This window comes from Amblyomma americanum, chromosome 2 (genome assembly GCF_052857255.1).
Source record: "Amblyomma americanum isolate KBUSLIRL-KWMA chromosome 2, ASM5285725v1, whole genome shotgun sequence".
Classification (NCBI taxonomy): Eukaryota; Metazoa; Arthropoda; class Arachnida; order Ixodida; family Ixodidae; genus Amblyomma; species Amblyomma americanum.
Window position 1 is genome coordinate 222,679,706 of NC_135498.1, and position 26,391 is coordinate 222,706,096.

Below are 26,391 nucleotides of genomic sequence, written 5' to 3' on the forward strand. Positions count from 1 at the left end.
TCCAGGATGGCAGTATGACTGATATTATCGTACGCCTTTTCAACGTTCATGGCCAGTACAGCACGTACATTGTGGCTGCGAGTTGAGGCCAGAACTGCTGACGCCAAGACAGCCAGTCCACCTTCTGTACCTATGGACGTACGAAAGCCAATTTGGGCGGGATGGTAGAAACCACGGTGCTCAAGCCACCACGACAGTCGTGTGGCAAGCATTTTTTCGGTAAGCTTGCACAATGTTGGCGTGAGCGATATAGGCCGGACATTTCCGAGGTCTGTCGGCGGCTACCCCCGCTTTGGGATAGGGATCACAATAGCCGATTTCCAGGTTTCCGGTACTATACGCCTTCTATCCATACCTTGTTAATGGTGGAGAAGAGTTGAGGCAGTACAGCGGAACTTAAGTTCTTGTGAACATCGTACTAAATGGAGTCAGGACCGGGCGCAGTCTTCCGACAGGCCTCACCTATTGCTGCAACTCGGGCATTAAAAATGGGCTTGCGATTCCTTCGGCGTCGGCTGTAGGTGGGAGCTTATCAACATATGCTGGAATGGCAGCCAAGGGGGCTCCTAGGACCCTTGGAGGCAACACATCATACTTTGAAAAAGTTCCGTTCTGCCTTTCTGGCGAAATCATCCGGAGCTAAGTTAGCTGCGAAGCATGCTGTGGCCGCTGCGTCAGGACGACAGGAACTATGTTCCATAGCACGGAACGTTTTCAAGAGAGCAGCTTTCGATGACTTTGCCGAGAACTGCTCACACCACGCATGCTACTGCCGTCGCGAGAGATCGCGTTCATATCTGCGAGCCTTGGCAGTAAGGTAATTCAGCCTCGTCCCTGCTTGCGCAGAAGTCGGGTCTCGGGAAGCTGCCATCTCCGCTTGTCGGCGAGCAGCCTACAGGTGAAACAGACTCACATCCGGCGCCGGGCGATTGACGTCAGTCCAGGTGACAGCAGTAGCCTTATTCAATAGCTGAAACTAAAAAAGCCCTTCTTTTGCGGTATAAAGGATGCCGAATTCGCCGGGAATAGAGAGATCACGCCTAGGTGCAGAATGCCCTCTCAGAAAAGGCTGCGAGTTCGCAGTGTGTGTACACTGAAGTGCTCAAGAGAGAGGGTTTATTGATAGGAAAGGCAGAGAGGTTGGCCAGAAAAATGCGTATCTGGCCTGCTACTCTCCACTGGGGAACGAGAAGAGCAGAAAAAGATAGGGCCACGATGGGGGATGATGATGGTGGGAGGAGGCAGATGAACAAAGACGACACGTTTTCTAACATCACAAACGGGAGTCAAGGCCCGTGTCGCTTAACAAGCGTGAGAGCGCCCGCGTTGCCTTTAGAGTTTGCGAACTATTTATTTATAGTACCCCTCAGGGCCAGATGCATTACAGAGGGGGAGTAGAAAAAACAAGAATAAAATTAGGAAACACAGAGCAGAGAGACAAATTCAAATAACACCTGAGTACACTTGGCAGCTGCAGCGACAGCCTGAAAGACGCATCTAACGAGCTCCCTTGCTTTCTTCTGCAGGATCACCCTTGCCAAGCTGCACGAACCGTCCGGTATACGCCTACAAAGCAGCACGTGCACTTACGCACGATCATCGACCGTATCGGAGACAACCGGCGCCAGGAGGCGGAATTCGTCAGCGGCGCTCGTGATCGTCAGCATCGGTTCCGGTAACCCCTGCTAAGCTGCAGGGACCGTTCGACATCCGCCTACACGACATCATCGGAGACAACCGGCGCCAGGAGGCCTTATAAGTCAGCGGCGCTCGTGGTCGTAAGCGTCAGTTCCGGTAACCCCTGCTAAGCTGCACGGACCGTCCGACATCCGCCTACTCGACATCATCGGAGACAACCGGCGCCAGGAGGCGTTATTCGTCAGCAGCGCTCGTGATCGTCAGCATCGGTTCCGGTAACCCCTGCTAAGCTGCACGGACCGTCCGACGTGCGCCTACACGACATCAACGGAGACAACCGGCGCCAGGAGGCGTTATTCGTCAGCAGCGCTCGTGATCGTCAGCATCGGTTCCGGTAACCCCTGCTAAGCTGCACGGACCGTCCGACATCCGCCTACACGACATCAGCGGAGACAACCGGCGCCAGGAGGCGTTATTCGTCAGCAGCGCTCGTGATCGTCAGCATCGGTTCCGGTAGCCCCTGCTAAGCTGCACGGACCGTCCGACATCCGCCTACTCGACATCATCGGAGACAACCGGCGATAGGAGGCGTTATTCGTCAGCAGCGCTCGTGATCGTCAGCATCGGTTCCGGTAACCCCTGCTAAGCTGCAGGGACCGTTCGACATCCGCCTACACGACATCATCGGAGACAACCGGCGCCAGGAGGCGTTATTCGTCAACGCCGCTCGTGATCGTAAGCATCGGTTCCGTTAACCCCTGCTAAGCTGCACGGACCATTCGACATCCGCCTACACGACATCATCGGAGACAACCGGCGCCAGGAGGCGTTATTCGTCAGCGGCGCTCGTGATCGTCAACATCGGTTCCGGTAACCCCTGCTGAGCTGCACGGACCGTCCGACATCCGCCTACTCGACATCATCGGAGACAACCGGCGCCAGGAGGCGTTATTCGTCAGCAGCGCTCGTGATCGTCAGCATCGGTTCCAGTAATGCCTGCTTAGCTGCACGGACCGTCCGACATCCGCCTACACGACATCATTGGAGACAACCGGTGCCAGGAGGCGTTATTCGTCAGCGGCGCTCGCGATCGTCAGCATTGGATACGGTGGGAAGCCAAAGACTACATAAGGAGCATTCGCCGGCCGGTCAGGTCACTTGGCAGCAGCAGCGACAGCCTGACAGACGCATCTAACGAGCTCCCCTGCTTTCTTGTGCAGGATCGCCCTTGCCAAGCTGCACGAACCGCCCGATATACGCCTACTAAGCAGCCCGTGCCCTTACTAACGATCATCGACCGTATCGGAGACAACCGGTGCCAGGAGGCGTTATTCGTCAGCGGCGCTCGCGATCGTCAGCATCGGTTCCGATAACCCCTGCTAAGCTCCACGGACCGTCCGACATCCGCCTACTCGACATCATCGGAGACAAACGGCGCCAGGAGGCGTTATTCGTCAGCAGCGCTCGTGATCGTCAGCATCGGTTCCGTTAACCCCTGCTAAGCTGCACGGACCATTCGACATCCGCCTACACGACATCATCGGAGACAACCGGCGCCAGGAGGCGTTATTCGTCAGCGGCGCTCGTGATCGTCAGCATCGGTTCCGTTAACCCCTGCTGAGCTGCACGGACCGTCCGACATCCGCCTACTCGACATCATCGGAGACAACCGGCGCCAGGAGGCGTTATTCGTCAGCAGCGCTCGTGATCGTCAGCATCGGTTCCGGTAACCCCTGCTAAGCTGCACGGACCATTCGACATCAGCCTACACGACATCATCGGAGACAACCGGCGCCAGGTGACGTTATTCGTCAGCGGCGCTCGTGATCGTCAGCATCGGTTCCGTTAACCTCTGCTGAGCTGCACGGACCGTCCGACATCCGCCTTCTCGACATCATCAGAGACAACCGGCGATAGGAGGCGTTATTCGTCAGCAGCGCTCGTGATCGTCAGCATCGGTTCCGGTAACCCCTGCTAAGCTGCAAGGACCGTTCGACATCCGCCTACACGACATCATCGGATACAACCGGCGCCAGGAGGCGTTATTCGCCAGCGCCGCTCGTGATCGTAAGCATCGGTTCCGTTAACCCCAGCTAAGCTGCACGGACCATTCGACATCCGCCTACACGACATCATCGGAGACAACCGGCGCCAGGAGGCGTTATTCGTCAGCGGCGCTCGTGATCGTCAACATCGGTTCCGGTAACCCCTGCTGAGCTGCACGGACCGTCCGACATCCGCCTACTCGACATCATCGGAGACAACCGGCGCCAGGAGGCGTTATTCGTCAGCAGCGCTCGTGATCGTCAGCATCGGTTCCAGTAATGCCTGCTTAGCTGCACGGACCGTCCGACATCCGCCTACACGACATCATTGGAGACAACCGGTGCCAGGAGGCGTTATTCGTCAGCGGCGCTCGCGATCGTCAGCATTGGATACGGTGGGAAGCCAAAGACTACATAAGGAGCATTCGCCGGCCGGTCAGGTCACTTGGCAGCAGCAGCGACAGCCTGACAGACGCATCTAACGAGCTCCCCTGCTTTCTTCTGCAGGTTAGTACTGGCACACGTAAATTTTTTTGTTTGTTTGTCACTGCTGCTGCCAGGTTGACGTGCACTACTTGTGTGTGGTAGAATGGCTAAGGACATCGTGAAATTGAAAGAGGAATTCCGTAATGGATCTCCTGAAGTTAAGGAAGAATTACAAAAAGAACTGAAGACGTCACTTGAAACTAGCGAACGCGTCTTGCGGAATGAAATCCGGGAGGTAAAAAAGGAACAAACGGAGCTGACCAGCAGCATTGAGTATACACAAAATGACTTTGAGGAAGTGCAGAAAAAGCTGGAGCTTGAAATGGTGAAAAACTCGAAGCTAATAAGCGAAAATCAGGAGCTCAGTTCCCGATGTGCTGCCTTGGAAAAAAATCTCGGGACCTTGAGATACGAGTAGTGCAAACTGAACAATACTCTCGAAACATGAACATTGAAATCAAGGGCGTCCCAGAAAAAGAGGATGAAAATATCGATTTGATCCTGTCAACACTTGGGAATGCAGTTAAGGAACATATAACTAGCCTGGATGTTGAAGCCACGCACTGTGTTCCCACTCCTAGCTCTGGCAAATCTAACATCGTGGTCAGATTCAAGTCCAGAGCAAAACGTGATGTCATGCTGCAAAAAGCGAAAAAAATGCGACTGACTGTTGAGGACGTGGGACTTGAAGGCACGGATTCAATATATGTAAATGAGCACCTAACACCAGAAAACAAAAAACTGCTTGGAGCCGCATGTGCAAAGAAAAAGGAGATAGCCTGGAAACATGTGTGGACGAGAAATGGTGCTATCTACGCACGCCAGACCGATGAATCCATAGTGATCCGGGTATATTTACAGGATGATTTGGTAAAAATGACGTAGTGAATGCCAACGATCATCTCACCCACTTTTACCCGATTCTTTCGCTTGTATGGAAGAGACGCCACTCTTCACACCATGTGAATTTACATAATATCCAAAAAAACGACAGCGGTTAATGCTTACAAGTCCTACATTTGAACATGCAGTCTGCGCTAAATAAGGCATATGAACTAAATAATCTTTTTACAAGTCTTGCGTGTTCATTTAACATAATCATGCTCTCTGAAACATGGTATCGTTTCGATACCGATGTTATTCGGATTCCCGGATACGATACAATCTTTCTTGATCGCAGCTCGAAACGTGGTGGGGGCGTTACCCTTCTAGCAAAGGAAAATTATTCATGCCAGGTCTTATCAAACCACTGTGTGAACGACAAGAATATCGAGATGCTTACAGTCCAATCTGCCCGAAAAATCTTTACCGTTGCTTATAGTCCACCAGAAGGCAATTTAATCGAATTGTTTCGCATTTTTTATAGGGAAATAACATTTTTTTCTAATAATTACCTATCCTGTATAAGAGACGATTTTAATATAGACATGAGCATTAATAATTCTGTACAACAACAATTCGTGACCAGAATGCAAGCCGCGGGCTTCCAAAACGTCATTAATAGACCTACACGCATAACTCCTAAGTCTTCTTCCACTATCGACCATTTCCTTATCGATTATAGTGCACGTTTTGCTGCGGGACGTCTTGCAGTAGACGTTGGTGACGACCTCCCTATTTTCTTGCGCATTCAGAAACAACCTCTTCCAACAAATACTTCAAATTATAGCCGGCAGTTTATTTCACAAAAGAACCTCGAAACGTTTAGAAGTCGCATACAACTAGTGGATTGGGGTCCTGTTTTCGCTAGCGCTGACTCCGATACTGCTTATAATACTTTCTTGAGGCTTTTTTTACTCGTGTATCAAAAATGTTTTCCTGTCACTGAAGTAAAGATGCCCAAAAAGGCTCGCAAACCTTGGATGTCCGCACGACTTGTACGACTCGTGAAAAGGAAACGCAGGATGTTCGCTAAATTCATTAGAACTAAGGATACCACACTTTTGGCTAAACTTAAAGCATTGCGCAATCGTTTTAACAATGAAATTATGCCAGCTAGGACTACTTACTACAAACACCTATTTGATAGGGAACCCTCCAGTAATCGTAAAGAAAAATGGAAACGTCTTAATCTGCTGTTAAAGAGAATTACACGTCCAAACAAAATTACAACCCTGAAAGTTGAAGGTACGGAACTAAGTGGATCGTGCTTGGCCAATGCTTTTAACGAATTTTTTTTACCTCAGATGGGACTCGCTCTCACAACCCTGCCTGTTCGAGATTTTTGGGTAACAAAATTTCACAATCCCTGTTTTTTGAACAGACTAATGAAAATGAGGTGTACATTAATCTAAATACCCTGAAGGACCCCCCACGGCAAGCCTAGACTCTTGCCATATCCAAACCCGTCCAATAAAATATGTCTTATATATATAACATTTTACTTTCTACCGGCAGTTTCCATGCTGCCGTGAAACTTGTTAGGGTGGCTGTAATTTTTAAAAAGGGGGACAGAAATATTGTAATTATAGGCCAATACCCGTTTTTCCCTTGTTCTCTAAGGGGCTTGAAAGTGTAATTCATTTCCGTGTTCATAATGTCCTACAAAAACACTCTATTATAAATGACTGCCAGTACGGGTTCTCCAAAAATAGATCAACCGAACAGGCATTACTTGATCAAAAAAGGAGTATATATTAAGCAATATTGAATCCCAGAAGCTTACATTAGGAATTTTTGTAGACTTTAGTAAGGCTTTTGATAGGCCTAATCATAATACTCTGTTTGTAAAACTTGAACATTACGGTATACGCTGTCATGCCCTTAATCTTTTCAAATCATACATGTGCTCGCGATCACAATATGTTTCCGTCAATAATTGCCTTTCTAATCTGTTTTTTAATTTTTTTAATCATTTGTAGTGGCAATTTATCGGTGTTTAAAAACATTACTTATAAAGCAGCAGAAAAAACAACCATGCCGCAGGTGGTATCCGAACCCACGACCTCCGAATATCGCGTCTGGTGCTCTTACCAACTGAGCTACGGCGACGGCTGTCCAATCTGCTGCTCTCGTGGGTATTTATGTCTTGCTTGTAAGCGAACCTTCCTTAATATGTTTGTCAAACGAGCCCCTCATTTCATATGACTTGTCTGCTAATATATATATATATATATATATATATATATATATATATATATATATATATATATTATATATATATATATATATATATAAACGACATACGACATAATCAACATAAGTAAAGAGATAAAATATATTATTTATGCTGTCGACACCAGTTTATTCTGTTCTCCCTCAGATATGAAACAACGAACACAGCACTGGATAACTTGAGGGAATGGTCTTCATTGAATTCAGTATTAGTAAACCGAGAGAAAACAAAGGCAATAACATTTCATTCCAAGGGCCGGGTAGTCGCGAATCCTCCACCAATCCTTTTCAGCGGCACAGAACTACAATACGTCGAGGCATTCACCTCCCTTGGCATAGATTTTACTCCGACAATGTCATGGAATACCCACATTAGCAAGGTATGCATCGCCCTGTCTAAATTCATAGGTATTATCGCTCGTAATAAACATATTTTGCCCGTGAAAACGAAGCTCGACCTTTATTACGTTTTTTTCTTCTCAATACATAGGTTATTGTAACTTGGTATGGGAAAATACTACTGTGTCAAATATACAAAAACTTTTTATTCTGCAAAAAAAAAATGCTACAGATCATTACAAATGCTTCGTTTGACGCGCCGACTCGCCCCATAAGACAAATGTATAAAATTATTCCGGTTAATAAGCTATTTGATTACAGGTTTGCCTGCTTTTATTATAAAAAATCACGGCACGAAATGACCGTTTTTTGAGCCGCATTCTTCCTCTTGTGCCATATGCCACACCATATGCAGCTGGAGACCGTACAATGTTTGCAATACCCAGATGCAGAACAAACTACGGTTGTGCGACGTTAAAATATATTCTTTCGAAATGTTTGAACATCCCTCTCTATAGCAATTTAACAAAAATGAGTTCTTCTGCACTTCAGAAACTGTTCATTGACTAGGTTGTATTTTTTTACTGTGTTGAAATGTTTTTACCTGTCATTTCTCTCTTTTTTTCTTCTTTCTCTAACAGTGTATAATGACTCTCCTGTGTAACTGTCTCGGCTAATGCTGTCGACATCTACGGGTTACGAATCTTGTCAAGCGGTCATTGCGAACCGCTTTTTTTTCGTCACCCACAGTTTTTGTACGACAAAAGCTGAAATAAACTTGACCTGACAATGCTAGCTATGGCTTTGCGGAACATCTCGTAATTATTAAGGCCGGCAATATCTGCGGGAAGGTGATTCCAGTCGCGTGAGCTACGCGGCAAGAATGAATTCGAAAAATATTTGGGATTGCAAGAATCAAAACCGACTTTATGAGGATGATCAGTACGATGGGATACATAAAATGATTGTGGGAAAAGGCGACCGCGCAGTATGTGGTGATGGTACAATTTGTGAAACAAAGCGATACGAGACACTTTGTGACGAGGTGACAGCAATAGAAGAGAAAGACTAGATTTCATTGTAGTTATGCTTGCAGTGCGGTTGTAATTAGTGGGATTGAAACGCACAGAGTTATTTTTACCCACCTCAAGAGCAGACATATTACTGTCATAAGTAGGATACCAGACTGATGTTGGATACTCCAGTTTTGAGCTAGTTAGCGTTATATATAGCAAAACTTTCAAAGAAGAAGAAACGTTGAAAAAATTGCGACGTAAGTAACCTAGCATGCGATTGGCGTTGTTGATTACGTGCTCGATATCAAGAGTGCAGCTTACGTTATCAGTGATGTAAACGCCAAGGTGATGTTAAAGAGTCTAAAGAAATGTTATCAATATAATACGAAATCGGGGCAGTAGATTTTCTTGAAACACGCATGACTTTGCATTTGCTAATATTTAGTTGCATTGACCATTTCTTGCACCGATAAGCTACAGGGGAAATGTCAGACGTAAGTAGAGAGCTGTCGTTAGTATTGGTTATTTCTCTAAAAATAACGCAATCGTCCGCTAAAAGGAAGATATGAGAGTTAACAAGAGACGGAAGGTCATTATTGTAGATTAAGAACAAAAGCGGCCCAAGGACTGAGTCTTCAGGAACGCCTGACTGCACACCCGTAAAGCCGGAATCAAAACCATTAGCGGTAACAAACTTTGAGCGATTAGGCATAAAACACTCAATACATTTCTGTAGATTAGGGTCGATATTAAGGTTTATTAGTTTCAATAAGAAGAGTCTGTGACATACCCTATCGAAAGTTTTACTAAAATCAAGGAATATACAGTCAGCTAGTGATGATTGGTCGAGGATACGGTGTAATGCACGTGTAAAACAAATTAGTTGAGTTTCGCATGAGTAAAGTTGGTGAAAACCGTGCTTTGCCAATAAGAAGAAAGCGTCTGATTCGAGAAAATTAACAATATTTGTAATTATATGTTCAAACATTTTGCAACATGTGCTAATTAGAGAGATGGGGCAATGGTTGAGGGGAGATTTTCTGCTACCCGACTTGTAGACTAGAATCACCTTCCCAATTTTCCACTTTTTCGGTAGGATAGATTGGTCATAAAATTGTTGGAAAATTTTTGCCAGCATAACGGAAACATAGGCTTAAGTGTTTATCAAAAACATAGCATTAATAAGATCCTAACCTGGAGCGGAATGAAGATTGAGGTTATCAATAAGTTTAATGAGACCAAAAGTATCGAGTAATGTTGACTACATAGTTGCATAGTGTTGATTATAAGTTGTAGGTATGTGTGCAGCAGATGTGAAAGAAAAGTTCTCAGCAAATGAATGGTTAAGAATTGTGGTCACAATGTCTGAAGGATTGTCACCAGAGGGGTCGATTAGGACGATATTTTCATCAGTCTTGGGATTAATCACGCGCCAAAATTTTCTAATATTTGTTGTGAGCATAGACGGAAGAATGTGGGCGTGAAAGTGTTCCTTTGCGTCTTTAATTGCCTGCACGTAGGCCTCAGATGCAGCCGAGTACGAAGCTCGACGTTCTCTAGCAGGGGATAGCTTAGCGATGCGATAATGTCGCTTCTTTTTATTAGATAAGCGCTTGATATGATTGCTATACCAGGGAGCATTAGTATGGTTGTTGATGGTGCGTTGAGGAATGAATGGCCAAGCGCCGAGGATCACATCCTCGAAGAGGGGCCCGGTGTCAAAAGACTTCAAAGCAGATGCTAGCATGAATCTTTCTCGTGCATATGCTCCGCACGCCCCTAAAACAGGTTCTACAGTCTCTAGCACGCCACATGTGGTACAGTCCGGGGAGTCCGCTTGTTCAGTTAAGTGCAAGTACTTGCGCGTGAAGGTGACGTTTAAACGCAACCTATGTATTATGCATAGAATAGGCCGTGGTATTCCGCGAGGAACAGAAAAGGCTATCGCCGGATCGAGCCGTTTAAGGCGGAAGCGATTCGCCACATCACTTTATTTGTCGCTGAGCTCGGCGACAAAGGGCGAGATTATACGTGGATGTAGTTTTTCTTAATTTTCTTTCGGCGCGCCGACGGACTGCGCGTAGTATCTCGAATTCTACGTCAATAGTAGATCCTGGCGCAGGCGCACATATATACCCCGTGGTCTCACCGTGAGAAGACGTAATCAGGTCTTCTATTCTAGATGGTGACATAAGGTCCACACAGGAAGTCTCCACGGACGTCATAAAGGGAGGCCAGTCTGTATATCGCACGCGAGACGAAGTAGTAGGCGCGTACCACTTGATGCATGCATACGCTGGAATGTGGTCACTCCCATGTGGTTTCACGTCACTGCACCTGCTGACGTAAGACTGGAGACTTGCTGATACAAACGCCAGATCCAAGCAGCTGCTGTACGATATGCCACGCAGAGACGTAGATAAACCATAATTGATATTGAAGAAATTCTGGGAGTGCATAAAGTCAAACAGGTTCCTGCCTCGGTTATTCATAGCGGCACCTCCCCACTGGGGGTGATGAGCATTGAAATCGCCCACTATTATATGAAGAGCTGTGCAACTCTGGAAAGGTGAAAATAGGGTTCAAGCTCTTGGCCACCAACTGGCGCCTCCTGCAATTTCAGGGCTTCAGTGATTGTGATCACTGTGTTCTCACGTCAGCCGTGAAGGGGTTACACAGTAGAATGACTAGCTGCCTGACTGCGGGACGTGCCGTCGCCTTAGCCCGCATCCAGCTTGGGATGTACAGCGCGCGCTGTGTTTATTCCTCTCTTGGTTTGTATGTGCATTACGCCATACCTTCTACAGACGATGGTCCTGAAGGGAAAATGCACCACTTATTGGTAATTCCGCGATATTCAGGGTTTCAAATCTATATAGGCTCTAGGTAATTCATGCCATGTCCTTTAGCGCTAGCCTTCATAATAAAGACGCAACCGACAATTAAAGCACAGGCTTCGTCTCATGACACTGGTGATGTGCGGAGAAGCTAGAAATGACGTCACGGGCGGTAAGAATTCTAGTTACCGATAAATTCGCCCAGACATTTCTGTGCGCCATCTGATGCCGCCAAACAACTTTTCACGTGCTTTGTATTCGATGGAACTCTTTTTTTCTGCGTTGGAAATATACCGGCCTCGTATCTGACACTATTATGCGCCACCTAGCCGGTGCTGTGTGCAGAAGAGAAGCCGCGGTTTTAATCACGGATTACGTCACCATTTCAAATGCTTTCCCGAAATACTTGGCATGTTTTGCCTGCAAGTTTCGCACATTCGGCCCATTTAAGCTTGTGGAGATCTAAAATGTCCGCAGTTGCCTATGTGAAGTGAAGGAGAAAGCGACTGCACACGGTTCGGCAGCCGGAGACGTTGAACGCCGCGAGTCCCTTCGCCCTCGGAGGATCGGGGACCCGCCGCGCCTCGTTCGACGAACCTCCAGATGTCGGCATTCCTGAGGGCGAAGGTGCATTGTATAGCGAGGCAGTGTCCCCACATGGCGCGCGTGGTTGCCGTGAACGACCGTGTTTGTGCGAGCCAATGTCATTGAGTGGAGAAACGTTTTCCCGCCATCGGAGCACGCACATGTACGATTTGCGTTGCAGCAAGAATTGCTGGCAAATGACAGAGCTAATTGCAGAGACATAGGAGAGGCCCTGCAGTGGGCGTAGTCAGGCTGATAATGATGTCCTATTTGCTCAATACAAACATATCTGCTCACTGCGACGCTAAAATTCTCATATCCGAACTGCGCTATCACATCAGAATGCCGCATTAAGTGCTGCAACAGAATGGAAAGATGGGCGAGTTGCATGACGTTTTGTGGTCGAAAACTTAACGTAGACGAAGAGTAAAGGCACGTCCCGTTCCCACAACTAGTTTTATTGAAAAACTATCGGATGATTATGCACGCTACAAGAACAGCAATAACAAAAACTAACAGTTATCATTTCAAACTCACAAAGTAAACAAAATCAGTATCTCTGACGATAGCCTGTTTCTTTGAGAACGACATCTGGGTTGCCAACACAATTTCCACACGAGGCGATATGAAATGCTTCCATCACCTTTCTAGTTTGCTGTTGGGGGTGCTTAAACAAGACGTGTTTGTTGCGGAGTTTTTTGCGAGCGATCACGTACCCTTGAAGATATGTCCTTGTTATGCTCTCTGAGGTGAACGTTCAAATCCGGCCCAGTTTGGTCTATGTGCGCGCACTCTTTTACATAAGAACGCTACCATTTTTGGAAGTGGGGAAACAAGGAGCCAACGTGAAATTTCGGAGGCATATCACAGCATCGAAAAGCACATACATGTGTTTCTAACAGGTAAGCGAGCTTATTCTACAAGGAAATTAGATCTTTAGGCTCTTTATAGCACTCATAGATAACTCATAGATAAGCGCAGCGATGGCGTAGAGGTAGAACATCCGCCTCGCGTGCAAGAGGACCGGGGTTCAAATCCTGGTGCCGCGCAATTCTCCACCGGGTTAAAAAAAAAATCCGCGTGTCGATGGAATTGCATAATCAGGCCTGGAGTGCGGCCTTATCTCGGTGACCAGAACCGACAACGCACTCTCTCACCAGAGCAGGATTTGGCCACCCTGGTGTAGTACTTGGCCACAACCTTCTATGATCAAACCAATTAACCCTCGGCCCTCAGTCCCCAGCGGCTGCAGAGCAACTGACCACGGCGGCGGTCAGACCTGTGACGCAGCGGAGGGTGCTAAGAATCTCTGGCTCCGGACAGGCCGCCATTGGAATCTGAACCTGGCAACGTTTAACGCTAGAACTTTAGCTAGTGAGGCTAGCCTAGCAGTGCTGTTCGAGGAACTCGCGGGAATTAAATGGGATGTGATAGGGCTTAGCGAAGTTAGGAGGACAGGTGAGGCGTATACAGTACTAAAGGACGGACACATACTGTGCTATCGCGGGTTAGAGGGTAGACGAGAACTAGGTGTGGGTTTCCTCATTAATAAGGATATAGCTGGCAACGTAGAGGAGCTCTACAGTATTAACGAGAGGGTAGCAGCTATAGTAATTAGGCTGAATAGGTGGTACAAGCTGAAAGTGGTGCAGGCCTACGCACCCACATCCAGCCATGATGACCAGACCGTTGAAAGCTTCTATGAGGACGTTGAATCAGCAATGAATAGAGTAAAATCGCAGTACACTGTACTGATGGGCGACTTCAATGCGAAGGTGGGCAAGAAGCAGGCTGACGACCACGCGGTAGGTGACTATGGGATAGGCTCTAGAAATAGCAGGGGAGAGTTATTAGTCGAATTCGCGGATAGAAATAATTTACGGATCATGAATACCTTCTTCCGCAAACGAGAAAACAGGAAGTGGACCTGGAAGAGCCCCAATGGTGAGATTAAAAATGAAATAGACTTCATACTATGCGCTAAACCTGGCATCATTCAGGATGTGGCCGTCCTCGGAAGGGTGCGTTGCAGCGACCATAGAATGGTAAGGTCTAGAATTAGCCTAGACTTGAAGAGGGAACGGAAGAAGCTAGTGAACAAGAAGACCATTAACGAGTTAGCCGTAAGAGGGAAAGCACAGGAGTTTAGGATAGCGCTGCAAAACAGATACTCGGCTTTAACTGAGGAAGATGATCTTGATGTTCATTCAATGCACGATAACCTGACATCAATAATTACGGAGTGCGCAGTAGAAGTAGGCGGTAGGACAGTTCGAAAAGATACCGGGAAGCTATCTCAGGTGACGAAAGATCTGATTAAGAAGCGCCAAAACATGAAGGCATCTAACACTACCGATAGAATAGAAATAACGGAGATATCAAAGTTAATAAATAAGCGCAAGGTAGCCGACATAAGGAAGTTTAATACGGAGAGAATCGAGCATGCTCTAAAGAACGGAGGTAGCCTAAAAACAGTGAAGAGGAAACTAGGCATAGGTAAAAACCAGATGTATGCATTAAGAGACAAGCAGGGCAATGTCATCAGCAATATGGATAAGATAGTTAACGTAGCCGAAGAGTTCTACACAGACCTGTACAGTAGCCAATGTAATCAGAACGCTAATGAGAAAGACAGCAGTGCACAGCAATGCGTCATCCCGCCAGTAACGAAAGATGAAGTAAAGAAAGCCTTAGAAGCAATGAAAAGGGGAAAAGCAGCTGGGGAGGATCAGGTAACAGCAGATCTGTTGAAGGATGGAGGGGACATCGTGCTAGAAAAACTAGCCACCCTGTATACGCAATGCCTTATGACCTCGACTGTACCAGAAGCTTGGAAGAATGCAAACATTATCTTAATTCATAAGAAGGGAGACGCCAAGGACTTGAAAAATTAGAGGCCGATCAGCTTACTATCCGTTGCCTACAAAGTATTTACTAAGGTAATCGCTAATAGAGTCAGGGCAACGTTAGACTTTAATCAACCAAATGATCAGGCAGGCTTTCGTAAAGGATATTCTACAATAGATCATATTCACACCATCAATCAGGTGATAGAGAAATGCGCAGAATATAACCAACCTCTATATATAGCTTTCATTGATTACGAGAAAGCATTCGACTCAGTGGAAACCTCAGCAGTCATACAGGCATTGCGTAATCAGGGGGTAGAAGAGCCTTATGTCAAAATACTGGAAGATATATATAGCAACTGCACAGCTACTATAATCCTCCATAAAATCAGCAATAAAATTCCAATAAGGAAGGGCGTCAGGCAAGGAGACACGATCTCGCCAATGCTGTTCACCGCATGTTTGCAGGAGGTATTTCGAGGCCTGAATTGGGAACAGTTGGGAATAAGAATAAATGGAGAATACCTAAATAATCTGAGATTTGCTGATGACATTGCCTTGCTGAGTCACTCAGGAGGTGAACTGCAAATCATGATCAACGAGTTAGACAGGCAGAGCAGATCGATGGGTCTAAAAATTAACATGCAGAAAACCAAGGTAATGTTCAACAGCCTAGCAAGGGAACAACAGTTCACAATTGGCAACGAGAGCATAGAAAATGTGCCGGAATACGTCTACTTAGGGCAGGTAGTGACAGCTGATCCGGATCATGAGAGGGAGATAACTAGAAGGATAAGAATGGGGTGGAGTGCATATGGCAAATTCTCGCAGATCATGAGTGGCAGTTTACCAATTTCCCTCAAGAGGAAAGTGTACAACAGCATAATCTTACCGGTACTCACCTACGGGGCAGAAACGTGGAGGCTAACGAAAAGAGTTCAGCTTAAGTTAAGGACAACGCAGCGAGCCATGGAAAGAAAAATGATAGGTGTAACGTTAAGAGATCGGAAGCGGGCAGAGTGGGTGAGGGAACAAACACGGGTTAATGACATCCTAGTCGAAATCAAGAGAAAGAAATGGGCTTGGGCAGGGCATGTAATGCGAAGGCAAGATAACCGCTGGTCTTTAAGGGTAACGGAGTGGGTTCCAAGAGAAAGTAAGCGTAGCAGGGGGCGGCAGAAGGTTAGATGGGCGGATGAGATTAAGAAGTTTGCAGGCAAAGGGTGGATGCAGCTGGCAAAGGATAGGGTTAATTGGAGAGACATGGGAGAGGCCTTTGCCCTGCAGTGGGTGTAGTAGGGCTGATGATGATGATGATGATGATGAGATAACTTTCAAATCGCGGTAGGACAAGCGTCTTCCTGCGTTATTGTAGCGCAAGCTACAATGGCCGAGGTTGAGCAGTTTTGCGTGGCTCCTGGGGAGCCGTGCTGCGCATGCTGCGCTCGGAGCAGTCATGTCACACGGCGCCCAGCTGGTGCATCCTCTGGTGCGCATCTTCTGGAAACCGCACCACGTGACCAGCCACGGCCACGCCGCCGGCAGCTGCTCCGCACCGCGTGATCGACCACGTGGTCAACCCCCCCCGCACTCTCACTGAATGAAAAAAATTGGAGGACGCTTAAGCCTAGCCTTTAAGAGTGGAACGCGACAGCGTGTTGCAGCAGTGCCAGGGAGACCACGGAACGCCATCGCCCGTTCGGCGCGACACCTTGCCCGTTAGACAAATCGCTCTAGTACGTACGGTGAAACGGACGCGCGGAGCGGCAAACCACGTAGAAGTGCTGCCAGGCGCCTTGCCGAAACGCGCGGGACTCAAGTTGCAGTCGTTGTTCGTCGGCACATCGCTCTCGACAAACCCGATGCCACGAACGCGAGCATAGCTTCCGCGCCGAACGAACGGGCAGCCAGCCGCAAGCTTCGTGGTGAACGCGCTTTGGATGTGCGCTGCGTTGTTCGCCGCTCACCGCGTGATTCCTGCGTGCCCGCAAGGCTCCACTGCGCCCGAACGAGACGAGCGGGAGGCGCTGCCGTCGCGCGCCATCTGTTGGGGCAGTGGCGTACATTGCGAGGAGGAGGAGGAGGAGAGATTTTTCGCTCACGGCCGACGCCGACGACACCGGCTTTTCTACGACACGGAGTCCTTAACCGCGTCGCGTTAAAAAAAAAAACAACCTTGAGTCGAGGCAGGGAATCGAAGCCTTTGACATTTGAGGCGGAGACGCCACCACTCCGCCACGACGGCTGAAGGTTTAACCGTGATTAAAGGTGCATTTAGTGAATGCGCGCCGTTCATATGCAATACAATGTTTATTCATCGCAGGGATGTTTGGAGCATGGACAGAAAGGGCCCTTTGTATGAGAACTGAAATGCGCCCAAGTAGAAGACTGAGCGAGTTGGTATGCACTCATATTGAAAAACAGCGCACACAATACAGGGAAGAAGAAAAGAACCGTTTTTTAGTATGAATACATACCAACTCGCCCAGTCTTCTACTTTGGCATATTTCATTTCTCGTACAAAGGGCCCTTTTCAATGTTCCTCCTTACGTCCATGTACCCTAGTCCCTCTCATCGCCACGGTCACCTGCAACTCCAGAGGGCTCGGATTCTACATCCGCCCCAAGATTTTACCACACGAACTCCGCCGCCTGTTTGGCGGCTACCTACCATCGCAAGGGGATGGCATCAGGACCTGCAAAATCATGAGATCCGAGTGGCAGGAGCTGGGTCGTCTTCATCGGGACGCTTTGCTCCTTCAGCTGCAAGCTACATGTGGCCCCACCAGAAGCAAGCAGGTTTTCAGAGAACATCTCACCGTAGCTGACAGATGCACCGACTTCATCTGGCAACAGGCTTTGCCTCACCTGCGAGCCTTTCTACCGAAGAAAACAGGCACGACAGCGAGCGCCATCTACTGTACAGGTGAGGTTTCCCTTCCGCATGATGTGCGCCGTGTGCTCAAACAGTGACCTAAGTTCGCTGTCAGCGCTCGTGTTGTCGTTTCTTTTCTTCGTCTCTGTATTGTGCGCGCTGTTTTTCAGTATGTTCATATTCATTTACCTCTCTGACTAGATTTCTGTTGATGTGGTATTGAAATTCAAATCTATTAATTTTATTCGTAACGCTAAGCAAAACAGTCTTCTCCAAATTTGTGGCCATCGCCCATATGTCGCATTATCTTGCCAGCAATTGCAATCATCATTCAGAGTTATCTGATCATAGAGGGATTGAATATCTTTGAAAATATACAGTCGTCAGCAATTAATTGAATTGAGACTGAAGGTTTCAGTGCTTGAACAAGATCATAAATGTAAATATTCAACTGGGTAGATCTTAAAACCGATCCTTGAGGAACACAGAAGGAACAACTAATAAGTGTGAGTTGACTCCATCTATAGCGCCCATAGAGTTTCTTACTATTAACTAGAGGGAAAGCTGGCGCACCGCCTATGGGAGTTTGCATGGAGCTTCCTCGAGACCACTTCAGCCACCATGGACGATGTGGAGTTCGCTGACCTTTCTGCGAACTCGTTGGTCTTGTGTTCTCAAGGAAGGCCGCTCCAGTCGGGTCGGAAGTCCCCAACAAAGGGGCCCGTCCCATCCCTGCCTCTCCTTTGTGCAGCGGACGTCCTCGTTTACGCCGCGCCGTCACGGGGATGACCCGCCGGGAAAACGCGAACCAAGTACAGCTGACGACATGTGGTTGTTAAGGGGTGGACGAGGTTTCGGGGGCGCACGAGATACGGACGAGGTATTAGCCGGGTGACCGGAAACCCACTATTCCTGTAACGACTGTCTACTTCCCTTAACGACTGTCTTCTCTTTGTTGCTGTCAACAACCTGAGTCATCGCCTCGTCGGCACATGTTTCTAGTGTCTGTGGTACCGTGGGTGGCGTGGGGAACGGAAGTCGCATTTGTGTTGTTTGTCTATTTGATTGCAACCTCTCCTTTCCCAAATGTTTAATCAGTACTTTTTCCCCAATCTCTGATCAGTGGGCGGACCTTGTTTTCCTTTCCCTGACCACTGATTGGTGAGGGGTGTCGTTTGTTATCGTATTGGTTGCTGTCCCCGCTAAGGGCGGAGACAGAGGGTTTAAAACCAAGCGCTCTGGGTTGAGCGGGGGTTGAATTCGTCTGATCCACGATTTAGTCATGTAAATAGTTTTCTCCTTGCTTTGTTTCTTCTCGTTTTTTTACCTATGTTGTAAATAAATAGTTAACCTTCTCCTTTCCTTGAGTAATGTGAATGTTTGCGAGTAGAACCACCGGGTCATCAAGAAACCCCGATTTCATCATCAAGTAGTTTCCTCTCATCACCACCTGAAAGCGGAAATTCAACTGGCACAGTCGACACAGGATCGCAACTGGCGCAGTCGACACAGGATCTCAATTGGCGTAGTCGCCATAGGAAGGGGGAAACTCAACTGGCGCAGTCGAGACAGGATCGCAACTTCTTTCTACTCAAGGCATTGGACGGAAGGTGAGAAGAACAAGTCGGTGGACAAGCTTTTTGTCCTAAAGGAGAAAACGTGAAGCTGCGTCGCAAGACTGACGTCGAAAGCTTCAGGATCACGGGTCGAGTTCGAGAGGACGTCGGAGGCTCAAGTCAGCTAGGAGCTGAAGGAGCCGGGCAACAACAAGCCATCGAGGGTTAGAGTCAGCGAGCTGCTGAAAAGAACCAGGCGTCCACATCGAACGGGTTCGAGTCAGCGAGCTGCTGAAAAGTAACCAGGCGACCAAGTCAAGCCAGTCAAACGAGGCAGAAGTCAGCGAGCTGCTGAGAGATCGAGAGCTCAAGTCGTCCGCATGGAGGAGCCTGTCGTCATCACGGAGGACGACGAGATCACCGGGGCAGAGAGCAACCAGTAAGGTAGGAGACCTTTCTGCTTTCTCCGAATTCACCATGTCGGTGTAGTGTTTATGTGCTAGAAACAATAGCACGGAAAACGGAGATGGCTGCCGTACGGTATGATCAGGAGGGCAGGATGCGACGTGTTGAGCAGGAGGAGGCTGAACAGCTGAGTGAAATTGAAAATTTGAAACTCCAAATTGAACTAGAAAAGAAAAAAACTTGCACAGATGCAATTAAAATTAAGACAGGAGGCGAAAGTCGATAGCGAGGTCTTATTCGCATCAATGTTTTGTCTGCATGAAATTTGGGCATTCGATGATTGAGTGTTCGAAAAAGCAAGAACAAGATATTCCCGCGGTGAGGAGAGAGGTGTGCGAGCTAGTAGCTTAGGTGGAGGTAGCGGCGCCTGATAAACCAAGTTCCCAGTCGGAGATGGCTGTTGATAAGGTCTGTCAACCAGATAGGGTAGACGATCTGGCATGCCGCAACTTGGAATCCGAAGGTCAAAGTTCTGAAGCCTGTGTGGATTCAGGGACCGAAATTACAAAATGGCAGTGTGCGGTTCTCCAAAGAGCACAAGCTGATCTGACGTTGTGTGCCGTGCCAGAACAGATCGCTGAAGGCATAGAGGCGTTAGTCACACCTGTGAGGCACGCGCTGTCGGAGCGAGCAGATATAGAGCACACCCAGGAGGCGCAGGAGTGTACTTCTCGCAAACAAGCGTTCAGCATTGTGCAAGATCTGGTCGGAGCTAACTCTGAAGCAGCGGGAACGCGCGAGGAAGAGGTAAATCAGGATATGATAGCGGGCACACTCCTTGCAGGTGATGGTAAGCTAGCTGCCACAGATGAGTTGGTTATCCAGCTGGAGCTTACACTGTGCGCAGCGACAGCAGATGTAGCTGTAGGTGTAGGGAAGTTGATAACACTTAAGACTTCCGCGCTGCTAGAGCAGGCAGAAAGGGTGCAGCTGCAGGAAGTAAATGAGAAAGCTGATGTCAAAGAGCATTTCAAAATTCCGCACGAATCTGTTAGCGAAAAACCTGAGGCTTCAGTAGAGCTTCAGGCTGATCCGGAAGCTGCCGATGTTTATGCAGCAGATTGGGAGTTAACAGCGACAGTTGCAAAGAGTTTCACAGCAGGTAGGGAACTCGGAGATCCGGATACTGCATTCATCCCTGTAAGTCTAAACATGAAGCATGATACCTCATTACCAGAAATGCGGAACCAAGCTGGTCAAGGTAATTGTGGGGCAAGAATCCTTGAGGAGATGGTTTTTCTTCATGAGAACATCGGCTGCAAGCTCTGCAAAGAGCTAGCCTCACCTGAAACCCGATGTGAAGCTGCATGTGAAGTAGCAGATCTGACAACTAACTTTAGTGCGAGATTCAGAGAACGGGAGAATGCAGACGCGATGACAGCAGCAATCTTTGTGGAATTCAGGGAGCTGGTGAGCTCTGTCGATTTTGAGCAAGCTGACGATGTAGACACGATAACGGCGGTAGCCTTCACAACCGGTTCCGTGCCGGATAAATTGGAATTTTGGTCCAATCTTGTGGACAAAGCTAAAAGGAAACATCTTTTTCGAGATGTAGGTGGCTAGAAATCATTCTGCCAATTTAGTGCACCGATCTGACATGGTGGATTCTGGAATGTGCAGATTGGTGTCCTAACCTTGTGGGTGCGGATTGAATTAACCGCAATGTGCGCGCGTGTGTGCGTGTTTGTGGCCTGAATGAACAGCTGAGCATACATGTGCGCGCGTATGTGAATTTTGTTCCGGGAAACTGTGGCTCGACTTTAATGTCACACTGACAGCAAGTGTCCGCTTGACAATCTTGGTTGGGAGGTGTGGAGTTCGCTGACCTTTCTGCGAACTCGTTGGTCTTGTGTTCTCAAGGAAGGCCGCTCCAGTCGGGTCGGAAGTCCCCAACAAAGGGGCCCGTCCTGTCCCTGCCTCTCCTTTGTGCAGCGGACGTCCTCGTTTACGCCGCGCCGTCACGGGGATGACCCGCCGGGAAAACGCGAACCAAGTACAGCTGACGACATGTGGTTGTTAAGGGGTGGACGAGGTTTCGGGGGCGCACGAGATACGGACGAGGTATTAGCCGGGTGACCGGAAACCCACTATTCCTGTAACGACTGTCTACTTCCCTTAACGACTGTCTTCTCTTTGTTGCTGTCAACAACCTGAGTCATCGCCTCGTCGGCACATGTTTCTAGCGTCTGTGGTGCCGTGGGTGGCGTGGGGAACGGAAGTCGCATTTGTGTTGTTTGTCTATTTGATTGAAACCTCTCCTTTCCCAAATGTTTTAATCAGAACTTTTTCCCCAATCTCTGATCAGTGGGCGGACCTTGTTTTCCTTTCCCTGACCACTGATTGGCGAGATGGGTCGTTTGTTACCTTATTGGTTGCTGTCCCCGCTAAGGGCGGAGACACAGGGTTTAAAACCAAGCGCTCTGGGTTGAGCGGGGGCTGAATTCGTCTGATCCACGATTTAGTCATGTAAATAGTTTTCTCCTTGCTTTGTTTCTTCTCGTTTTTTTACCTATGTTGTAAATAAATAGTTAACCTTCTCCTTTCCTTGAGTAATGTGAATGTTTGCGAGTAGAACCACCGGGTCATCAAGAAACCCCGATTTCATCATCAAGTAGTTTCCTCTCATCACCACCTGAAGGCGGAAATTCAACTGGCACAGTCGACACAGGATCGCAACTGGCGCAGTCGACACAGGATCTCAATTGGTGTAGTCGCCACAGGAAGGGGGAAACTCAACTGACGATCTAAGTATCATGGAGTGGAGAGCTACTGACTGCAGAACCACAACTTTTGGCCAAAAATAAAGGAAAAGTAAACGTTGTTTGATAATCAAGAATGTCTTAACATTCAATATCGGGTCTATAAATTGCAACAAACGAGCAGAAAAGCATGTAAATGTAATGTTTGGCCAAAATAAACGATGGCTTGATCTTCTATTGCAGACCACAAAAGCCAACATTCCGCGCTTAACAGGCGCAATTTTGAAAAGAAATATGTTTTCAAAAAAAATTTGTCGCTTCAACACTTTAAGAGGTTTTGTAGCGTGAGTTACACTGGCCGAGGTTGACCAGTTTCGCGTGGCTCCTGGAGAGCCGTGCTGCGCATGCGCGAGGAGCAGTGACTTCACACAGCGCACAGCTGGCGCGCCGGTGCAAAGCCCCCTGCCGGAGCCGATGCCGACGCGCGCTCCGCCGCCGCCGCGCGCGCCTCGCCGGTCTGCGCATTCCAGAGGAGTGGCGTCGTAGCCGCGAGAGACGCGCTGGCGCCGGCGCGTGCCCAGCTGTGCGCCGGCGTTGCGCAGTAGCCAAGTCTGACGCTGCGCCGGAGCCGCTGGATAGCGCCTCTCATATTGTGCGCATGCGCAGAGGTATCAGTTGGGGTATACATATAGCGGGGCGTTTGCCAGTGTGGTATGGCCATGCAGGAGAGTGAAATTGCTGCTCAGCGCCTCAGCGTAGCTCACTCTACATACATCGTGGCATAGCCGAGCCAAGCCACTGCAAATCGTTTTTAATGGCATTTCGGAAAACACAAAACTTTTATTGGCGTTCTGTGCTGTTGCGTTTTCGCTACTATGGCTTTTGCGCACTAAGTCTGCGCGCGGGGCGCGCCATGGACGAAATGGGACATCTCAATAACGCCACTCTATGTTCCTAAAAAAAAACCCGACTGTCCTGTACAAAGTAGCTCATCGCCCCATGGTGTTTTGAGCGCCCATGGTGGCTGAGATGCAGCTTCAGCCAGCTTTCCCTCTATTTAATAGTAAGAAACTCTATGATAGTGACGAACTGTGTGCGCTTTGTCAAAGAAGAAGATAATAATTCTGTAATTTCACTGGCCACCCCAGTCATTTGCATTTTTGCGATCTGTTTGTCATGGGGAACTTTGTCGAAGGCTTTCGAGCAGTTTATGAAAACTACTGTATGTCGGCTTGTCCTGATGTGTCTAGGATTTTGGAAATTTCATCGACGGTCGTCACTAACTTCCCGTAGTGGTAGAAAAACTCCGACAGAAACCGTGTTGCGCGTTGGTTAATATCTTGCTGTGTGCTAGAAAATTATTACGGTGATTGACCAATGCATGTTCGAAGAGTTTGAAAACAGCAGATGTTAACGAGATCGGACGGTAATTATTGACCTGCTCTCTGCAACCCTTCTTAGAAACCAGAACCACTCGTGAAATTTTTTAGTCAAGGGGTACTATGCCAGACTCTAAAGACCGCTCGGATAATATTGCTAAAAAATGGTCGTATAGCTTCAACGTACGTTTTAAGAAAGTAAGTTTGAATGTCGTCTGAGCCCGACAATATTTTGGGATCAAGATGCAAAAGCAGACTTAGAATACCCTCTCTAGTTATGTTGACCTTAAAGTGATGGCAACTCATCTCTATTTACATCAGGACGATGCAGGTAGGCCCGGGCAAAAGAAGTGAAACATTTCACTTGAAGCAGCCCGGGCGCCCTTGTAAGTACAATAATAATAAATAATAAAACTTTTTATTTCCTCATTCCAATACAAATGCGGGCCTGCCAAAGCCTTAGAAGGCTTGAGTGGCAGTGCCCGGCAGCAGACGGCACAAAACTCATGCACCGAGCACACAAACAAAAACAAAAATGGGGGGGGGGGGGGTGAGAAAACTAAAATGAATTCGAAAAGCGCGGACGCAAAGTGCACACAAGCGGAGAGAAAACAAAAAAGAAAACGAAGAAAAGTGTAAAATCATAGTATCAAAACAGAATGCTGGAGCTAAGAACGTTATTTGTCAAGGCAAGCTTTCACTATTTTTTTGGAGTTAGCAGGAAACATTTCTTTAGGTAACCGGTTGAGAACAGACTGAACATAATGTTTTCGCAGACGCTGGCCGTACCGGGTTCGCAATCTAGGCACGAGAAAACGATCACGAGTTCGCAGATCTTTGACCGGAATATATGGTGTACAAAAATCGCTTGTCCAAATATGCTTAAAAACTACTGATTCAGAAAAAAGGTGACAGAAGTCAGGCATGTGTGATAGTTCAAAAACGCTACTACCTTCCTTTCGCGCCTTACCATATAAAACTGATGTAAGGATAGATTTCGGAATGCTGTTGACCTTCTTTCGAAAAAGGGCGGAACAGAAATAAAAGCAGCAAATACCATAACGTAACACACTGTAGGCTAAGGCGTATACAATTTGCTTGCGTACAAACATAGGGCAAAGGGTCTTAACAGAGTGCATCAAACAAGCAATTTTCCGAAGCTGAGAACAGACGAAAGACAGATGGGTATTTCAAGACATGTCGGAATCAAAGAATACACCAAAGTATTTGACCGTTGACACAGGTATAATTAAAGGGCATTTACATGGGGCACAATTTGGCCTGTGCAAACGAATAGGCACATCATTGGAAATTCTCTTTAAATAATTGTGAAAAAAATACTAATTGAGTTTTTTTATTGTTAACATTAATTAAATTATTTCTGAACCATTCCATAACCAGCTCGCTGTCGTGTTGAATGAGAGATAATGCTGTCTTAAAGTCATTATGTCTAGCAACTAAGAGTGTATCATCAGCCTATTGAAAAACACGGCACAGTTTACAGACAGAGCTCAAGTCATTGACATATAAATTAAACAAAATAGGCGCAAGTACAGATCCTTGAAGAACGCCGGATTTAATCTTCAGCAGGCCACTTCTAAATTTACCTACTGCAACGAGTTGTTAACGATTGGATAGATAGTGAACAAGAAGAGATAGAAAAGGACCCCTAAACCCATAATTGTGGAGTTTATCTGCCAACAAAACATGATTAACTGCGTCGAACGCCTTGGAAACATCCAAAAATAAAGCACAGACAAATTCATTTTCTTCAATGCAGGTGTTTAGAAGATCACATAGTTCATCAAGCGCGTTCAGCGTACCACGACCCTTAATAAACCCCATCTGATTACCAGAGAACACGTCATGAGATTCAAGAAAACTGACTATCACCGTCGCAATGTGTTTTTCCAAAACAAGCGCAATGCATGGTAGGATCGAAATACCACGATAATTTTCAACATTATTTTTTACTTTATTCTTATAGACGCTTTACAGCGCCGTATCATGGGGGCTGCCATCTTTGGTCACGTGAGCAGGCCGCCATTGCACGCCTCCTGACTGCTCCGAGCGCGCCTCGTCGCGACGGCTGCCGCGTCTGATGGTTCGGTTCCAACAGGCTGTGTTTCGGCTGACACGGTTGTAAAATAGTGGGAAGGAGACAGTATGGTTTGCCCAAAGATTCGAGGGGCACGTGAGAACTCTAATTTGATCTCTTGTGGCCTTGAAAACGGTGTCCTGTTTCATAGCCAGCCAATGGATCGATTTCCTGATACTTGTCTTTGCGTCCGCAGAAGGCTTTGCTGAATGTTTTTTTTTATTGTTATTATCTTAAACGGCAAGGTTTAATGCTTCTGCGGCAGCGCAGGTCGTTGTAGTATTCTGTACATGCACGCAGACACCGCTCTAAAACGCTCGCATGCACATCGTGCGCATTTGTTTACAACCTGTTAACGGTGCTTAGGAAACCGAAAATATTTTCTATTGGTTTGTTAAGCACACAAAGGTG